Below are 6,000 nucleotides of genomic sequence, written 5' to 3'. Positions count from 1 at the left end.
TTTGGAGAAGCAATTTAAACTAAGAATTTTAATATTTACAATATTAATCAGGTAATAATACAATTAATAATAATACATAATATTGATTTGTTCCTTAACTGCTGTTCTCAGAGGAAAATAAGGTTGCCAGAACACTGTTTGGAGCTAGAAAGGTGGCAGGGTCCGCCAATTATAAACAAAGTAAAACAGTATGAGGCTGTGTTGTCCTTTAAGGTCAGTTTGTTTAGTCAGTCATGAAAAAAAATCAGTCAATGAAGATCTTTCTCTTCTGGTTAAGATGTCTTCCCCAAAACTACACGTTGCACCTTTCCATAAAAAGATTTTGACTCTCAGACACAGGTGTGACTAATAACATTAATGATGGCTGCGTTCCATTTCGGAGATTTACTGCCAGTGCTGGTGTTTGCTGACTCACTTGCAGGGGTAGCTGGGACAACTTCATGGAGCAGAGTATCATTAATGTTATTAGTAACACCTGTGCTGCTATGACACGTCTGTATTAATCAAAGTCTTTATTGTATTACTTATATAAGGCTTTTTTTTATAAGGCATCTTTTATTATGACTACTTCTAATATGATGAAGACAAGAACTACAGTGAATTTGCTCCAACAGAATGTAAATATAAATCTGTGAGCTGAACTGTGAGGGTGGATCACTGGTTAGAAACCTGGCGGAGCTGTACAGGCGCTCGGCCACAAGAGGGCGCCCTCCCCCCACTGAACACCAGTCGTGGGGGTTTCCCCCTGGACAAGGTAAAGCATCTCTCCTTGCGCCCAACAGCAGGGGCGCCCAACAGCAGGGGTGCCAAAAAATGAAGCGAGGAAAAAGCCGGAGGCTGACATTTTCTCCAGGGTGTCCGCCGCAGGGAGCCCAGCGCTGAGAGCCCCGGGCTTTGAGCAGACAAACCACTGAGGCTTGTTTTGCAGACAAAATCAGCACACTGATCCAAGAGTGCAACAACTCTAAAGGACCGAGGAGAGCTCCCCGCTTGAATCCCATCTGACAGCAAGTGAGTGTGTTGCCTGTTGTTGGTCCTGCTTCCTTTCATTCTGTCTTTAACGCAGTCCAATTTGTAATTGGAGAGATAATCTACCTAGATTAGTGCCTGGCTGGCGGGGCTCCTTTATTTCACAGAAATGCGTCAAAATTGGCCCTCTGTGGAAAAAACGCATGGACACGGACAGTAGTGTCAGTGTGTGAAGAGGCAGTACTGTACGTGTGTGCTGGAAACGGAGGGTTTCATAGCTGACAGCAGAAATGTTCAGTTTGTTGTCTTGTTGCTAAGATTTACAGTGTTTTGTTCAATTCCAAGAAAACCAAATTATTGAAATCCTACTTTGATTGTTCCAGTTTCTCTACGCGCTGGCCTACTTTCTCAAATGTCTCAGTTTTAAACTGAAGCCTTTTAATTGAAAACACAGGAGAGCAAAATGATAAGTGTGTCTGCAAATAAAGAAGCAGGGAACACTGGGAAAATAAAAAAATAGGGGAGAATAATGAAGATTAATTATAAAACTAATTCATCCTCCGGTTAAGCCGATGTAAAAAGTTATTTTAGGGTCTGACTCAAGTGGGAAAATCGTCAAGACAGGAGAGAAGTCGAAATGAAGAATTGGGCTTAGACTAATAAAAGAGTAAAGTAATCGGACAGGAGGTCAGAGGAGCGGGAGGAGACCTCACAGTAAATACAGGCCAGAAAAAATGTGTCAAAAGCTGCTGTAAGTCTTCACGTCCTCGACATTTATCCTGCTTAGATTTAATTGATTTGAGCTCATTTCTGATGAAGCTGGCACCACTTCTCCCTCTGGTCTTTAAACCCATTAACTGCGTCTTATTCCTTTTTTTTTCCTGCCCTGTCGCCTCACTGACATCCTTGATCAGTATTGGCTGCAGGTGTGCTCTCACGCGGGCGTCACGCACGCACGCACGCACATGTGCGCGCACACGAGTGGAGTGGATTTGGGTTAATGCTTATTATTTTAAATCATCCGCCTGTTTGAATACACATTTTTAAAAAAAACGCTCTTTGTTTGAGATGAATTACTGGAAGAAAAGGCACAAAAGCGCAGCTCGGTCCCGGGCCGGGCCGATCCGAGCCGGGCCGGGCTGTTCCCCACAGAGGATGGTACAGTAAATACAGTAGGAATGTTGATCAGCTTACAGCGGGAGCCGCGAGGTGCCGATCGGCCGCGATGCTCGAATAATGAGGCAGCACCTGCAATAACACACACAGCAACGAGCCGGCTGTAAATTAACGGGACTTATGAAGCGGATTGTGGCCGTCCGCGCGGTTCTGCTGGACTGGTTTTTACAAATCCAACATATGTTGCTCTACATTATTGTTGGAAAATGATTACGGCGCTCGGATGTGATTGGCTGAGACAATTTAAAAGTTGTAACAGACCAATAAAAAATGAAACAGACGTCACCATTCATGCTCTTTGACTGCTTTATTTGTGTAGAAGTCTGTATTAATATAATTCATGACAATCAACTGCAATTATTGTACATCTACCTGTGGCCTCTCCGGTGCGCTTTTACGCACAGCCTCCCCTGATTGGCTGAACTCTCATCGTGACAAACCACATTTATCTGCTGCTCTTTAACCTCCACACTGAGAGAGGGCTATAAAGCCATATGAATGCGGTTAATGAGTTAATGGGCTGCTGTCATGGCCGAGGGCGCAGGGCCACATATCCCGTGCCAAAACGAACCCCTCTCTCTCTCTTTACGCACACACAAGAGACCCTCATCATGATGCAACCACGAGCCAACACCGTCACATATTTAATTTGATGCCACTTATTATGACATATTTCATAAAAACGTCAACATTTTTGGTGCCTTGACGCACGGGCTCATAAACCCAACATGTGTTGGACTATTATTAGGATTAATAAGTTCTAACATTCGGCATCTGCCTCTTGTTTCTGCGGGCCCCCGGAGCCCCGCCAGGCCCTACTCTGTTTCAACAGGTTCAACGTTGTGTTCTCATTACGACCTCCATATGGCTGCCTGTGAGCGCAGCGAGCCATGGGGCATTTGGAGCAGGCGGCGTAGTAAGAATTAGTCCGTAAAGCGGCGGAGGTATTTAAAAGTGAGAGCAGTTGTGTTGTTTGAGGGAGGGGGGGGGCAGAAAAAGAGATGTTGAACCAAGTGGTACTTTGGTGAATTGTTTATTTTCGTTTGTGCTTTCTTTTGGCTTCACGACTGAATTACACGCATCAGTAAATTGCAGGTAAAATGAAACTCATGTAAAGGAAACACACAGTGGGCTTATGGAATATTTGAACTCTCTCTCTCTCTCTCTCTCTCTCTCTCTCTCTCTCTCTCTCTCTCTCTCTCTCTCTCTCTCTCTCTCTCTCTCTCTCGCTCACACACACGGTTGGGGAAATCTGGGTTTGATTTTAATGGGGAGTAGCCTACCCCGGGCTCGCTTTACAACCTATGGATGTACTGGAAGGTTTTCAGTTGCTTTGAGCTTCGGGCGCGGATGGGTGCAGCAGTCAACTTCCTCTCGTGTGTCCCCTCACTTTTGACTGTGTTGCGCGCGTTCCTCTCGTCCCCCCCTTTTTTTTTTAAAAAAAAATATATATTTTAACGAGGCGAGTGTGAGAAACACGAGACACTTGAGCGCACGGAGAGGACGGTTTGTGACGGGAGAGCACCTTAAAGTGTGACTGGATCTCAGGGGGACGTGCTTTCAAACTCAAAGACATCGACATTCACGACTTGACACTGGGGTAAGTTTATAACTTGCGGGTCCGTTGTTCCTGTTTTATTTTTGAGTGTGGAGAGCTGATTTTACGCACCGCTTCTTCTCTCAGAAAATGAAGTGTGTGACTCACGGCGCCTGCTGTGACGGGCTGTCCCATTACCTGCCATTTGTTTCAAATGAACTCAATGACTGTCATTACTTTATTATACGCTGCTGAGGTCGTGTGACTGGACTGCAAGTAGCTGTTTGGGTCGCTGATTCAGCGGGGCGCGCTGGATCAGAGCGGCGGACACCACAGACAGGTGTCAGTCTCCTCGCTTTACGAGTGGCCCGAGAAAAGCGAGAAAGAACGGGATTTAATACGAGGTACAAGAGGTGGGCTATGCGGAGCCTGTGAGCTTTAATAGCGACTTGGAATCAGAGCCAAGCGCGGATGCCAAAGCAAGCAGCGCGCTTCTCGGTTCCCGTCTTCCTCGGCTCTGCCCTCGCCAAGTCTCCCAATGCGTTTGTCACTTCTAATATTTTCCCTCCTCGCTCTGACACCAGCACGTGCACGCTGAAAAATATTTATTGTTGATGATTGCTCTAAGTCACCCAGGTATGGGGAGGAGGGTGCAGGAACAAGATCAGGCAGCTTTAAAGTGCGTCCTTTCTGTGGTTTATGGAGGATTAAAGGTGCACTGTGTAGTTTTGGAGAAGAGATTCAAACTCAGAATTTCAATATTTACAATATTAATGAGGTAATAATACAAACAGAGAAACATTTCTTTTCCATAACTGTATAAACAAGCTGTTCTTAGAGGAAAATAAGGTCCCCAGAACACTGTTTGATGCTAGAAAGGTGGCAGGGTCCGCCAAATATGAAACAGTATGAAACTGTGTTGTCCTTTAAAGGTCAGTTTGTTTATTCGGTCATGAAAACAAAGAGTTTACTTGTCTTGGCATAACATCAGCCAATGAAGATCTTTCTCTAGTGCACCCAGATGAGCTTCATTTGACACGCTGTGGCCAAGGTGTGACAGGAAACGATAGCCTCAACGATGAGCTCCACCCTCTTTAAACTCATCTGCTCTCCGCTCACAAGCACCGACAAGCCTGGTAGTGAAAGCGAGAGTCCCATCCAGATTGCTTATCTTAACTGCTTCAATAGACTTAAAGTATGCCCCTATTGCACACTGAAACAGTGTCAGCCACTTGACCTACTTCTCACTCCTACCGCAAATGACTGGAATGAGTCCACCAAGCAGCAGCAGCAGCAGCAGAAGAAGAAGAAGAAGAAGGCCCCTGAATCCTCACTGCTCACCGAGGTCAGAGAGAACGTAGGAGTGTAAACTGGAGCAAATGTTTGAGTCGAGTGTGTGAGGCGCTGCTCGTCTGGAGCGTGGCCACCGGCTTGCCATGTTTTCACAAATTAATCATCATTATTTAATTGCATCACACCCCGCTTCCATCAATAACAGAGGCAGGGAGGTTAGAGCCAGGAGCAGCTGAAGGCACATGATGTGGAAGCTAATCCAGAGCAACATAGTGCAGATTTGTGTGTGTGTGCGCGCGCTTGTATGTGGTATTTATGAACCCCAGAGAAAAGCGGAGGGCTTGAGATGGGGATGGAGATGGAGAAGGCTGCCGTAACATAAGTAGATCGTTTTCTTCTACTTTGAAAAGCAGGATTCCTCAGAGCTCTTGGCTCGGTCCACCTGAGCGAGTAAAGTCAACACATCCAATGTATTTTTCTTCTTCAACAGTTTGACGGGGGGAAAGCTAGATGCGAGGTCTCTCTTTTCTGTTTTCGCTGGGTGAAACCACCCGTCCCCCGCTTCAATCTTCTGACATATTGGAAAAACAACCTTGAGCCGATTGAAAAATTTAGCTCAGTTTAACCGTGACCCCGCTGGTGAAGCTGTCAATGAACTCAGAGATCAGAATGATCGCCTTTCATTTTACAGCTGTACGACAGGAGCTAACATATCAGGCTCTGGCTCTTGATTCACACATTCACTGTCTCCGCTTAAGAGGTGAGAATGAAGTCGAAATGCTGTCTTACTGCTGACTTGCGGCCGTGTGTTTTTACTTTGAGAGACAAATTGTGTGTGTGTGACTGTGTGTGTGCTCACCTCTCCTCTTAAAATACCTGTCATTCGTCAGCGTGACACCCAAAGATGTCTCTCGCTGCGGGAAGAGGATCCAGGGGCAAAGATACACATGCTTCATCCTGCCACTCCCCGCACCCTGCTAGGCCTGCATGTGTCAGCCCCACATTTCCTCCAGATGCAGAGATTG

The 6,000-nt window shown here is 45.9% G+C and overlaps 1 protein-coding gene across 1 annotated transcript in view; it reads left to right on the top strand.

Annotated features, from left to right (window-relative positions):
* The first annotated feature begins 814 nt into the window (after positions 1-814).
* Positions 815-6,000, top strand: part of ntn2 (netrin 2) — a 47,499-nt gene continuing 42,313 nt past the window's right edge. The window contains exon 1 of the mRNA XM_073489865.1: positions 815-1,011. The gene's annotated coding sequence lies outside the window, so the exon portion shown is untranslated. The remainder of the gene's footprint in view (positions 1,012-6,000) is intronic.

The sequence above is a fragment of the Pagrus major genome, chromosome 20 (genome assembly GCF_040436345.1).
Source record: "Pagrus major chromosome 20, Pma_NU_1.0".
Classification (NCBI taxonomy): domain Eukaryota; kingdom Metazoa; phylum Chordata; class Actinopteri; order Spariformes; family Sparidae; genus Pagrus; species Pagrus major.
This window is presented reverse-complemented; position numbering and strand designations above follow the sequence as displayed.